The sequence below is a fragment of the Pseudophryne corroboree genome, chromosome 9 (assembly GCF_028390025.1).
Source record: "Pseudophryne corroboree isolate aPseCor3 chromosome 9, aPseCor3.hap2, whole genome shotgun sequence".
NCBI classification, from domain to species: Eukaryota; Metazoa; Chordata; class Amphibia; order Anura; family Myobatrachidae; genus Pseudophryne; species Pseudophryne corroboree.
In genome coordinates, this window is record NC_086452.1 from 271,050,304 (window position 1) to 271,062,998 (window position 12,695).

Consider the following 12,695-nt stretch of genomic DNA (forward strand, 5'->3'; position numbering starts at 1 on the left):
TTAATGTTAGATGTGCGTCCGGTATCCACCGTTAGATCACAGGGACTTAGAGAATTGCTTGAGGTAGTGTGTCCCCGGTACCAAATCCCATCTAGGTTCCACTTCTCTAGGCAGGCAATACTGAGAATGTACACAGACGTCAGAAAAAGTGTCCTCAGTGTACTAAAAAATGCAGTTGTACCCACTGTCCACATAACCACGGACATGTGGAGCAGGGCAGACTAAGGACTACATGACTGTGACAGCCCACTGGGTAGATGTATTGCCTCCCGCAGCAACAACAGTGGTGGCACCAGTAGCAGCATCTCGCAAACGCCAACTGGTTCCTAGGCAGGCTACGCTTTGTATCACCGCTTTCCATAAGAGGTACGCAGCTGACAACCTTTTACAGAAACTGAGGAACATCATCGCAGAATGGCTTACCCCAATTAGACTCTCCTGGGATTTGTGAAATCAGACAATGCCACCAATATTGTGCGTGCATTACATGTGGGCAAATTCCAGCACGTTTCATGTTTTGCACATACAATTGTTACTGCTGGGAGTCAATCGTCATCCCAGAGGGGAAGTCAGAAGACCACATATACTACTTCCATTAAGCAATTGACTGTCCAACAGTCCTTTGCAAGAAAGATGAAATATCACAGCAGTCATCCTGGTGGTGCAGAATTTTTTGAAAAACAACAGAGGCGTGCAGGAGATGCTGTCGGTGGCCGGAAAAATTGCGGACCACTTTCGGAATTCAGCCACCGTGTGCCAAAGACTGGAGTTCCAGCAAACACTCCTGAACATGCCCTGCCATCAGCTGAAGCAAGAGGTGGTAACGAGGTGGAATTCAACCCTCTATATGCTTCAGAGGATGGAGTAGCAGCAAAAGGCCATTCAAGCCTATACATTTGCCTACAATATAGGCAAAGGAGGGGGAATGAACCTGACTCAAGCGCAGTGGAGAATGATTTCTATGTTGTGCAAGGTTCTCCAAACAGACAGTTCGTACGTCCGTCCGTACGTACGTACGTACGTACGTACGTACGTACGTACGTACGTATGTATACTGGCAGGAAAGAGAGGCAATTTGGAGGCCCTTGCATGAACTGGCTTTATTTTACCTAAGTTGCCCCCCCTCTAGTGTGTACTCCGAAAGAGTGTTTAGTTCAGCCGGTCACCTTGTCAGCGATCGGCGTAGGAGTTTACTTCCAGAAAATGTGGAGAAGATGATGTTCATCAAAACGAATGATAAATTCCTCCGTGGAGACATTTACCAGCAATTGCCTCCGGAAAGTACACAGGGACCTGTGATGGTGGATTCCAGTGGGGACGAATTAAAACTCTGTGACGAGGAGGATGTACTCAGTGAAAGGGGTGAGGAATCGGACGATGAGGATGAGGTGGACATCTTGCCTCTGTAGAGCCAGTTTGTGCAAGGAGAGATTGATTCCTTCTTTTTTGGTGGGGGCCCAAACCAACAAGTCATTTAAGCCACAGTCGTGTGGCAGACCCTGTCGCTGAAATGATTGGTTTGTTAAAGTGTGCATGTCCTGTTTATACAACATAAGGGTGGGTGGGAGGGCCCAAGGACAATTCCATCTTGCACCTCTTTTTTTATTTATCTTTGCATCATGTGCTGTTTGGGGATTATTTTTTTAAGTGCCATCCTGTCTGACACTGCAGTGCCACTCCTAGATGGGCCAGGTGTTTGTGTCGCCCACTTGGTCACTTAGTTTAGTCATCCAGCAACCTCGGTGCAAATTTTAGGACTAAAAATAAAATTGTGAGGTGTTCAGAATAGACTGGAAATGAGTGGAAAAATGTAGCTTAATAATACTGTAGGATCAATATTACCCCCAAATTCTATGATTTTAGTTGTTTTTGAGGTTTTTTAAAAAATCACCCGAATCCACAACGCATCTGAATCCAAAACCCAAAAGGTTGGTTTTGCCAAAATGCGTCCGAATCCAAAACACGACCGCGGACCCGAATCCAAAACCAAAACACGAAAAATGCCCGCTGCACATCTCTAATCTGAATCATTCATTCATTAAAAAAAATCTTAAATCTTTAATTAATAGAGCAATTTAATAATTAATAAATCACAATGAAAGTCTCTACCTAAAATTTGATTTGCTGCATTATAACATGTTTATTTAGGGTACAAAGAAGACTGTAGTCTGTATTGGTCACCTAAAGACAGCGTATGATAACAGACTTTTTGGTCCTTCTAAATAACAGTGGGGGTCATTCCGACCTGATTGTAGCTGTGCTAAATTTAGCACAGCTACGATCACTTATACTGACATGCGGGGGGACGCCCAGCACAGGACTAGTCCGCCCCACATGTCAGGCCGCCCCCCCCTCCCCGCACAAGTACAAAAGCATCACACAGCGGCAAAGTTCTTGTACTTGAAGAGTAACTCCCGGCCATCGCAGCTCCTGCGTCGCTGCCCGGGTCGCAGTGGCTGCGTGTGACATCATGCAGCCACTGCGGCCCGCCCCCTGCACGGTCCGGCCACACCTGCGTTGGCTGGACCATTCCCACAAAACGGCAGCCAAACGCCGCCGTGCCGCCCCCTCCCTCCCAGTGACCAACTCTGCCTGTCAATCAGGCAGAGGTGATCGCAAGGACAGCCGTCGGCTGACAGCCATGCGCTGGCGCTGCAGTGCATGCGCATTTCTGACCTGATCGCTGCACTGCAAAGAACTGCAGCGAGCGATCAGGTCAGAATGACCCTCTTAGTTATCAAGCCAGAATTTGGTACTTAAAAGTTTCTTCCTTTTTTGGCAAAAAGGCTGACATAGGCCCTCATTCCGAGTTATTCGCTCGCTAGCTGCTTTTAGCAGCATTGCAAACGCTAGGCCGCCACCCTCTGGGAGTGTATCTTAGCATAGCAAAACAGCGAACAAAGATTAGCAGAACTGCTACTAAATAATTCCTTGCAGTTTCTGAGTAGCTCCAGACCTACTACTAGACTGCGATCACCTCAGTGCGTTTAGTTCCTGGTTTGACGTCACATACACTCCCTTCGTTCGGCCAGCCACTCCCCCATTTCTCCAGCCACTCCTGCGTTTTTACCTGGCACGCCTGCGTTTTTTAGCACACTCCCTGAAAACGGCCAGTTTCCGCCCAGAAACACCCACTTCCTGTCAATCACTCAACAAACACTCGAGCAATGAAAAAACGTTGCTCGAGCATGTGCAAATCTCCAAAGTTTTGTGTTAAATTACTGAACACATGCACGCTGCATACCATGCGCATGCGCATTTTCCACATAATCGCTCCGTTGCGAAAAACGGCAACAAGCGAACAACTCGGAATGACCACCAATGAGCTTTGGTCGGTAGTCACTTGTCAATCATCTGGACGCTGGACTTACATGTGTCATTTTCGTGACAAACATCATAATAGTTTAATTTGCATAATTTAGTTCTTCTAAACCAGTTTATTGTTGCAGATTCATTACTCAAATCTACATAAAATATTTATATTCAGGTATAACTTATTTCAATATTAATTTTTGTCAACATGATTCTTTTCATTATTACACATTTTTCACTAAAATAAAGCAGTACATAAGTTGCAAAATATTAAGGTACTATAAATTATGTCAATTTAGACAACAGAGCGGACATTTTTTTAAACAATGTCCTTGTTGATGGCAGCAGTTTTTAAGGACTTCTAATTATCAGATAATTTTCTTGTCTTTTCTTGGCTGCTACCCTCAAATCAAAGCGGAAAGTCTGCAGTTAAAGCACATCTTGTTTGTTACATTTTAAATCCATTGTGGTGGTGTACAGCAGTGGCATGCGGTGAGGTAAGGGGCTGGTGAGGCACTGCAGTCATAATGTCCTCCGAGTCCCGCCAATTACTCCTACCACCGCTGAGCCAATGCCCGGTACTGTCACTGCCTCCGCCAATGGCCTACAAAATTGCCGCCATCAACAGCCCGGTCCCCATCTCAGTCCGATTCCGCTGCCAATGCCCGCATCCTTCCTGCTCATCAAACATGTAAAGAGCAGGAGGCTAATATATTGTAAAAAATTTTAAAAATGTATAGGAAAGAGAGAGGAGGAATATGGGGAGATGGGAGAAATGAGAAATATGAGGAGATGGTAGAGAGAGCAGGGGGTAGGATGGGAGTATTCATGGTGGAGAGCAAGGGGCAGGCTGGAATAGTAGTGGGGAGGTGGGGGACAGGCAGTGAGTAATAGTAGTGAAGAGGGGTTTAGTATGATTTACTGACTGATGGGATGCTGACAGGTCCTTGTAAAGTACCCTAACCATCCCAATGCCACCTACCCTAACCCTCTCTTGTGGGTGCCTAAACCTAACCCTCCATCCCCGGAACCTAACCCTAACCTTCCCGTCCCTGCACCCTATGTCTAACCCCCCTTCTCATGCCTAAACCTGCCCCCCCCCCTGCGGCAGGACGTCGGCACGTCCCACTAAAAGGGCATTCGGGAATCCGGCTGTCTGTATTTTGACGCCTGGCTTGTGGTGTCTTTCAGGATTCCGGCGTCAGTATATCGACTGTTCATCGGGAACTTTACTGTATCCTGTGCAGAGTAGGGGGGCAAGCAGGAAGTAATAGAAGGGGTGGCAGGATGGGAGTAGTGGTGGGGAGAAGTGGGCAGGATGGGAGTAGTGGTGGGGAGAAGTGGGCAGGATGGGAGTAGTGGTGGGGAGAAGTGGGCAGGATGGGAGTAGTGGTGGGGAGATGTGGGCAGGATGGGAGTAGTGGTGGGGAGAAGTGGGCAGGATGGGAGTAGTGGTGGGGAGAAGTGGGCAGGATGGGAGTAGTGGTGGGGAGAAGTGGGCAGGATGGGAGTAGTGGTGGGGAGAAGTGGGCAGGATGGGAGTCATGGTGGGGACTCAGCATGTATAAGTTAGAATAAAATGAATGATCTCACCTCATTACAGCTCACACAGGACATACACTCGGACAGCCAGAGTGAAAGTGATGTGTCCTGCTCCTCCGGCAGCTCAAAATCATCTCTTCCCTGCACAGTCCAGCGTGGCTGAGACACAACTGTGGATCTGGCCTGCGATCGGTTTGCGGCGGGGAAGGGGATCAGTTTGCGGGGTGAGGGTCAGTTTGCGGAGGGCGATCAGTTTGCGGGGGAGGGGGGCGGGCGCCGCACCTCCGCACAAGCTGTACCGGCCAATGCTTGCAGTATAGGCTGCACTAGCTGCAGCCTACAGACATTCCCCAGACCGCGGTTGTCACTGTCTAACAGTTGGCGGAGGGCGGCCCCGGGAGGGGGGGGGGAAGGATCTCCGCAGGAGCCCTGCATATGACGCGGCGTACGAACACTTAATCCTGCCGCTGTATAGTATACTCCAGTTCAGTGCGGGCCGGCGGACACTATCGGCCGCCATGTGTGTAAGCTCGGGTGGGTGGGGGTGGCTAACGTTCGTGGCAGAAGGGGGGAACTGTCAGCTGTCATTAGTGTAAGCTCACCGGGGGGTGGCGGGGGGGGGAGAGGAGAGGAGGAGGAGGAAGGGAGAGGTGCTCGCGGTAGCCAGCTCCGAGATGCAAGGTGGTTTGGGGACGGGTAGCCACTCCAGCCCTGCCCACTGTCCAATCACATCAAACTCAGTGACAGGGGCGTGCTTTCATATGGGCTGGAAGCACGCCCCTGTCATAGAGGCACTTCCAGCAGGTGCCGCTTACAAGGCTTTTCTTAATGGGCTTTTACAGACCAATGCTTGGCCCAACCCCCGCTTCCGGCCCTTTCACACCAACAGCAGGAGGCACCAAGAGCGGTGCCTCCGAAACACAAAAACAATTTTTGGACACAATAAAAATGATTGGAATAAAATAAAGGCTAAAGAAGATACTTATGACACAGAATATGTGTTATAAGTATCTTCTTTGAATTATTTTAGTCATTAATGACAGGGGAGGCACTGCCTCCCCTGCCTTCCCTGACTGCACGTCCCTGGTGTACAGAGCCCAAAATATGAGAATTGTGTCGATGTCCCAATATTTATGGACCTGACTGTATATATATCCAGAACTGTAGGAAAGTACAGCATTACAGACAGCAAATGAAAATGTCAGTATAAATGTACCATAGCTGGCGTTTCAAATGTGACATTATACAAGAGGCTAGCTCCACTTGCCATACTTGCTTAAACATCATAATCTTAATATTAATTTGTGGACAGATCATTTTGTGTGACAATTTAATAAAAAAAAAACTTATGTTATAGGGGTCTGCTATGTTATTCCGGCTGTCAGGATCCCAGCAAAAGGGCACCTTGCGGGCTCGCTGGGGTTGCCACGCTGCAGGCACGGTGGAATGCTACGCGCACTACGCTATTTATTCTCCCTCCAGGGGTGTTGTGGACCCCCAAGAGGGAGAATAGTTATTGGTATGCCGGCTGTTGGGATCCCGGCGCCGGTATGCTGAGCGCCGGGATCCCGACAGGCGGCATATCGTATGCCTCCCATGTTAGAGATATTACAATTACATGGACTGGGGAATGTACAATAAATGAATGGAAAAGATGTGTGTGGTAGAATATTTAAAAAAACAAACATTTATTTGACTGAAGAACAGTTGTTTATAACAGAATACTTTGTGACTCTTTCCTTCCTTTAATGTGTATTACTTGAGCTGTGCACAGTTACATATCTGGCAGATAAGCTGAGAATTTTATAATATTCATCGCAGATTACTTGGTCTAATAGTAACATAGTAAATGTCCGTACACATTAGACGATGTAGCTCTTTGAGCAACGTCTTCTAATGTTTCACCTCCCGGGAAAGCCGGTCGGCGGCCGACTGTCATAGGTGTGCGCAGGGGGGGTGCCTGGTGCGCACAGGCACCCCCTAATGTCTGGCACCCCGATCTCACATGCCTGATGCAGCGATTGCCGAGCAAGCTGATTACTGTCCCCTCTGCGCTGCACCCTGCAGGACTGCATTACTGACCGGACGCCTGGGTTAATCAAGGGTGCCACTGCCACCGGCTTTCAAATTCCCAGCTCCACCTCCATGTACAAAAACAGTGTGATGTGATGTGATTACGTCATGCTGCTCGCACGTCCATCCGTTACACGCCCACCTCTCTCCTTCTATGCTATGCCAACGCCAGCCACTGATGAGGAGCAGCATGCAGCCAGCGTTCCTCTTAGGAAGACAAATTCAATACTGGCAGACAGCCGGCAGCAGCACTGAAAGGTCACTCGTTTTTCCAGCAGCAGCAGTAACTAGTCTGCGACTGTCAGTGTCAGTGAGTGACTGACTTGTAAGTAAGCTGCTGCAGCTTGCAGGGGAAAGAGAGGGGGAGCCAGACCAGGCTGAGGAGGAGCACTGTAATTGCATGAGTGCCATCAGGGGTGTTTGGTGCACACCACAACATCTGACAATGTATCTGCTTTATTAGGATTGGTACAAAGGTGGATATTTTATATGCGTTGACCATCAATAGATGGTGCTAGACACGCCCAAAAGGCGGTGCTAGACACACCCCTCCGACGGTGCACCCCCTAATAAAATGTGCTGCGCACGCCAGTGCCGACTGTACACACTGAGCAATATGACCGCTCATATCGCTCAGTGACGTCACGCCTCCGCCAGCCATGCATGCAGGTCCTGGATGACAGTCCAGATCCTGCATGCATGCCCTACCGACAGAGATGATTGTTGCCGACCCGCAGGGCCGTGCATCGGTCGTCGCTGGCGGCACACACACTTGCAGATAAAATGAGCGACGTCGCTTAGGGAGGGGGAAAATGAGCGACATCGCTCAGGGAGGGGGAAAATGAGCGACGTCGTTCATTTTATCAGCAAGTGTGTATGGGTCTTAACAGTTTCTGCGGTTGAAAAAAGACAATTTGTGCATCGAGTTCAACCTATTAGTGATCTCCTACACTGAACTATTTTTAAGACTCATTTTTTCTGTGCTGAGTATTTAGCCGTAAACTAAAATACTCCATTTTATTATTACCATAGTACATGATTTACCGACCAAAACCCTGTATATCCTTATTCATTAGGAATTTATTAAGCTCATTTTTAAAAGTAGTGACTGAGTCTGCCATTACTACTCTCTCAGGCAGGGAATTCCATATACGTATTGTCCTTACTGTGAAGTAGTGATGAGCGGGTTCGGTTTCCGAGAAACCGAACCCCCCCGAACTTTACCCTTTTTACCCGGGTCCGAGGCAGGTTCGAACCTTCCCGCCTTGCTCGGCTAACCCGAGCGCGCCCGAACGTCATCATCCCGCTGTCGGATTCTCGCGAGATTCGGATTCTATATAAGCAGCCGCGCGTCGCCGCCATTTTCACTCGTGCATTGGAGATGATAGGGAGAGGACGTGGCTGGCGTCCTCTCCGTTTATATAGTAGAAGACAGTTGATTTGATTGGTTGTTTATTGCTAATTGTGGGGAGGATTGGGGAGCAGCTGTTAGGAGTACAGTGCAGAGTTTTGCTGATAATAAGTGACTACTAGTTTATCCGTTCTCTGCCTGAAAAAAACGCTCAATGCCATATCTGTGCTCAGTGTGCTGCATGATATATCTGTGCTGAGTGCTCACACTGCTTAATTGTGGGGACTGGGGAGCAGCTATAGCAGGAGTACAGTGCAGAGTTTTGCTGACAGTGACCATCAGTATATGTTGTCTGCCTGAAAAACACTCCATATCTGTGCTCACAGTGTGCTGCTTTATTGTGGGGACTGGGGACCACCAGTATAATTAATATTATATAGGAGGAGTACAGTGCAGAGTGCACTGCTGTACCTACCTCTGTGTCGTCACTCGTCATCCATTAAGTATACTATCCATCTACATTGTATACCTGTGGTGCATTTTAGACTAGTTTAGCAGTTTGCTGACAGTGTCCACCGGTATACTATATATAGCAGTACGGTAGGCCACTGCTGTACCTACCTCTGTGTCGTCACTCGTCATCCATTAAGTATACTATCCATCTACATTGTATACCTGTGGTGCCTTTTTTTTAGACTAGTTTAGCAGTTTGCTGACAGTGTCCACCAGGTCCATTATACTGTATATAGCAGTACGGTAGGCCACTGCTGTACCTACCTCTGTCTCGTCACTCGTCATCCATTAAGTATACTATCCATCCATCTACATTGTATTCATGTGGTGCATTTTAGTTGTGCGCAGTATATATAGTAGTAGGCCATTGCTATTGATACTGGCATATAATTCCGCACATTAAAATATGGAGAACAAAAATGTGGAGGTTAAAAAAATAGGGAAAGATCAAGATCCACTTCCACCTCGTGCTGAAGCTGCTGCCACTAGTCATGGCCGAGACGATGAAATGCCATCAACGTCGTCTGCCAAGGCCGATGCCCAATGTCATAGTAGAGAGCATGTAAAATCCAAAACACAAAAGTTCAGTAAAATGACCCAAAAATCAAAATTAAAAGCGTCTGAGGAGAAGCGTAAACTTGCCAATATGCCATTTATGACACGGAGTGGCAAGGAACGGCTGAGGCCCTGGCCTATGTTCATGGCTAGTGGTTCAGCTTCAAATGAGGATGGAAGCACTCATCCTCTCGCTAGAAAAAAGAAAAGACTTAAGCTGGCAAAAGCACAGCAAAGAACTGTGCGTTCTTCGAAATCACAAATCCCCAAGGAGAGTCCAATTGTGTCGGTTGCGATGCCTGACCTTCCCAACACTGGACGGGAAGAGCTTGCGCCTTCCACCATTTGCACGCCCCCTGCAAGTGCTGGAAGGAGCACCCGCAGTCCAGTTCCTGATAGTCAAATTGAAGATGTCAGTGTTGAAGTACACCAGGATGAGGATATGGGTGTTGCTGGCGCTGGGGAGGAAATTGACAAGGAGGATTCTGATGGTGAGGTGGTTTGTTTAAGTCAGGCACCCGGGGAGACACCTGTTGTCCGTGGGATGAATATGGCCATTGACATGCCTGGTCAAAATACAAAAAAAATCAGCTCTTCGGTGTGGAATTATTTCAACACAAATGCGGACAACAGGTGTCAAGCCGTGTGTTGCCTTTGTCAAGATGTAATAAGTAGGGGTAAGGACGTTAACCACCTCGGAACATCCTCCCTTATACGTCACCTGCAGCGCATTCATCATAAGTCAGTGACAAGTTCAAAAACTTTGGGTGACAGCGGAAGCAGTCCACTGACCACTAAATCCCTTCCTCTTGTAACCAAGCTCCTGCAAACCACACCACCAACTCCCTCAGTGTCAATTTCCTCCTTACCCAGGAAAGCCAATAGTCCTGCAGGCCATGTCACTGTCAAGTCTGACGAGTCCTCTCCTGCCTGGGATTCCTCCGATGCATCCTTGAGTGTAACGCCTACTGCTGCTGGCGCTGCTGTTGTTGCTGCTGGGAGTCGATCGTCATCCCAGAGGGGAAGTCGGAAGACTACTTGTACTACTTCCAGTAAGCAATTGACTGTACAACAGTCCTTTGCGAGGAAGATGAAATATCACAGCAGTCATCCTGCTGCAAAGCGGATAACTGAGGCCTTGGCAGCCTGGGCGGTGAGAAACGTGGTTCCGGTATCCATCGTTAATTCAGAGCCAACTATAGACTTGATTGAGGTACTGTGTCCCCGGTACCAAATACCATCTAGGTTCCATTTCTCTAGGCAGGCGATACCGAAAATGTACACAGATGTCAGAAAAATAGTCACCAGTGTCCTAAAAAAATGCAGTTGTACCCAATGTCCACTTAACCACAGACATGTGGACAAGTGGAGCAGGGCAGACTCAGGACTATATGACTATGACAGCCCACTGGGTAGATGTATTGCCTCCCGCTGCAAGAACAGCAGCGGCGGCACCAGTAGCAGCATCTCGCAAACGCCAACTCGTTCCTAGGCAGGCTACGCTTTGTATCACCGCTTTCCAGAATAGGCACACAGCTGAAAACCTCTTACGGCAACTGAGGAAGATCATCGCAGAATGGCTTACCCCAATTGGACTCTCCTGGGGATTTGTGACATCGGACAACGCCAGCAATATTGTGCATGCATTACATCTGGGCAAATTCCAGCACGTCCCATGTTTTGCACATAACTTGAATTTGGTGGTGCAGAATTATTTAAAAAACGACAGGGGCGTGCAAGAGATGCTATCGGTGGCCCGAAGAATTGCGGCCCACTTTCGGCGTTCAGGCACCGCGTACAAAAGACTGGAGCACCACCAAACATACCTGAACCTGCCCTGCAATCATCTGAAGCAAGAGGTGGTAACGAGGTGGAATTCAACCCTCTATATGCTTCAGAGGATGGAGGAGCAGCAAAAGGCCATTCAAGCCTATACATCTGCCCACGATATAGGCAAAAGAGGGGGAATGCACCTGACTCAAGCGCAGTGGAGAATGATGTCAACGTTGTGCAAGGTTCTGCAACCCTTTGAACTTGCCACACGTGAAGTCAGTTCAGACACTGCCAGCCTGAGTCAGGTCATTCCCCTCATCAGGCTTTTGCAGAAGAAGCTGGAGACATTGAAGGAGGAGCTAAAACAGAGCGATTCCGCTAGGCATGTGGGACTTGTAGATGGAGCCCTTAATTCGCTTAACCAGGATTCACGGGTGGTCAATCTGTTGAAATCAGAGCACTACATTTTGGCCACCGTGCTCGATCCTAGATTTAAAACCAACGTTGTATCTCTCTTTCCGGCAGACACAAGTCTGCAGAGGTTCAAAGACCTGCTGGTGAGAAAATTGTCAAGTCAAGCGGAACGTGACCCATCAACATCTCTGCCTTCACATTCTCCCGCAACTGGGGGTGCGAGGAAAAGGCTAAGAATTCCGAGCTCACCCGCTGGCGGTGATGCAGGGCAGTCTGGAGCGAGTGCTGACATCTGGTCTGGACTGAAGGACCTGCCAACGATTACTGACATGTCGTCTACTGTCACTGCATATGATTCTCTCACCATTGAAAGAATGGTGGAGGATTATATGAGTGACCGCATCCAAGTAGGCACGTCAGACAGTCCGTACGTATACTGGCAGGAAAAAGAGGCAATTTTGGAGGCCCTTGCACAAACTGGCTTTATTCTACCTAAGTTGCCCTCCCTACAATGTGTACTCCGAAAGAGTGTTTAGTGCAGCCGCTCACCTTGTCAGCAATCGGCGTACGAGGTTACTTCCAGAAAATGTGGAGAAGATGATGTTCATTAAAATGAGTTATAATCAATTCCTCCGTGGAGACATTCACCAGCAGCAATTGCCTCCAGAAAGTACACGGGGACCTGAGATGGTGGATTCCAGTGGGGACGAATTAATAATCTGTGAGGAGGGGGATGTACACAGTGAAAGGGGTGAGGAATCGGACGATGAGGAGGAGGTGGACATCTTGCCTCTGTAGAGCCAGTTTGTGCAAGGAGAGATTGATTGCTTCTTTTTTGGTGGGGGCCCAAACCAACCAGTCATTTCAGTCACAGTCGTGTGGCAGACTATGTCACTGAAATGATGGGTTCGTTAAAGTGTGCATGTCCTGTTTATACAACATAAGGGTGAGTGGGAGGGCCCAAGGACAATTCCATCTTGCACCTCTTTTTTCTTTCATTTTTTTTTTGCATCATGTGCTGTTTGGGGAGTATTTTTTTTGAAGGGCAATCCTGTCTGACACTGCAGTGCCACTCCTAGATGGGCCAGGTGTTTGTGTCGGCCACTTGTGTCGCTTAGCTTAGTCACACAGCTACCTCATTGCGCCTCTTTTTTTCTTTGCA

The 12,695-nt window shown here is 48.3% G+C and overlaps 1 protein-coding gene across 3 annotated transcripts in view; it reads left to right on the forward strand.

Annotated features, from left to right (window-relative positions):
- Window positions 1-12,695, forward strand: part of PRRX1 (paired related homeobox 1) — a 442,683-nt gene that overhangs the window by 323,876 nt on the left and 106,112 nt on the right. The gene's annotated exons all lie outside the window — the stretch shown is intronic.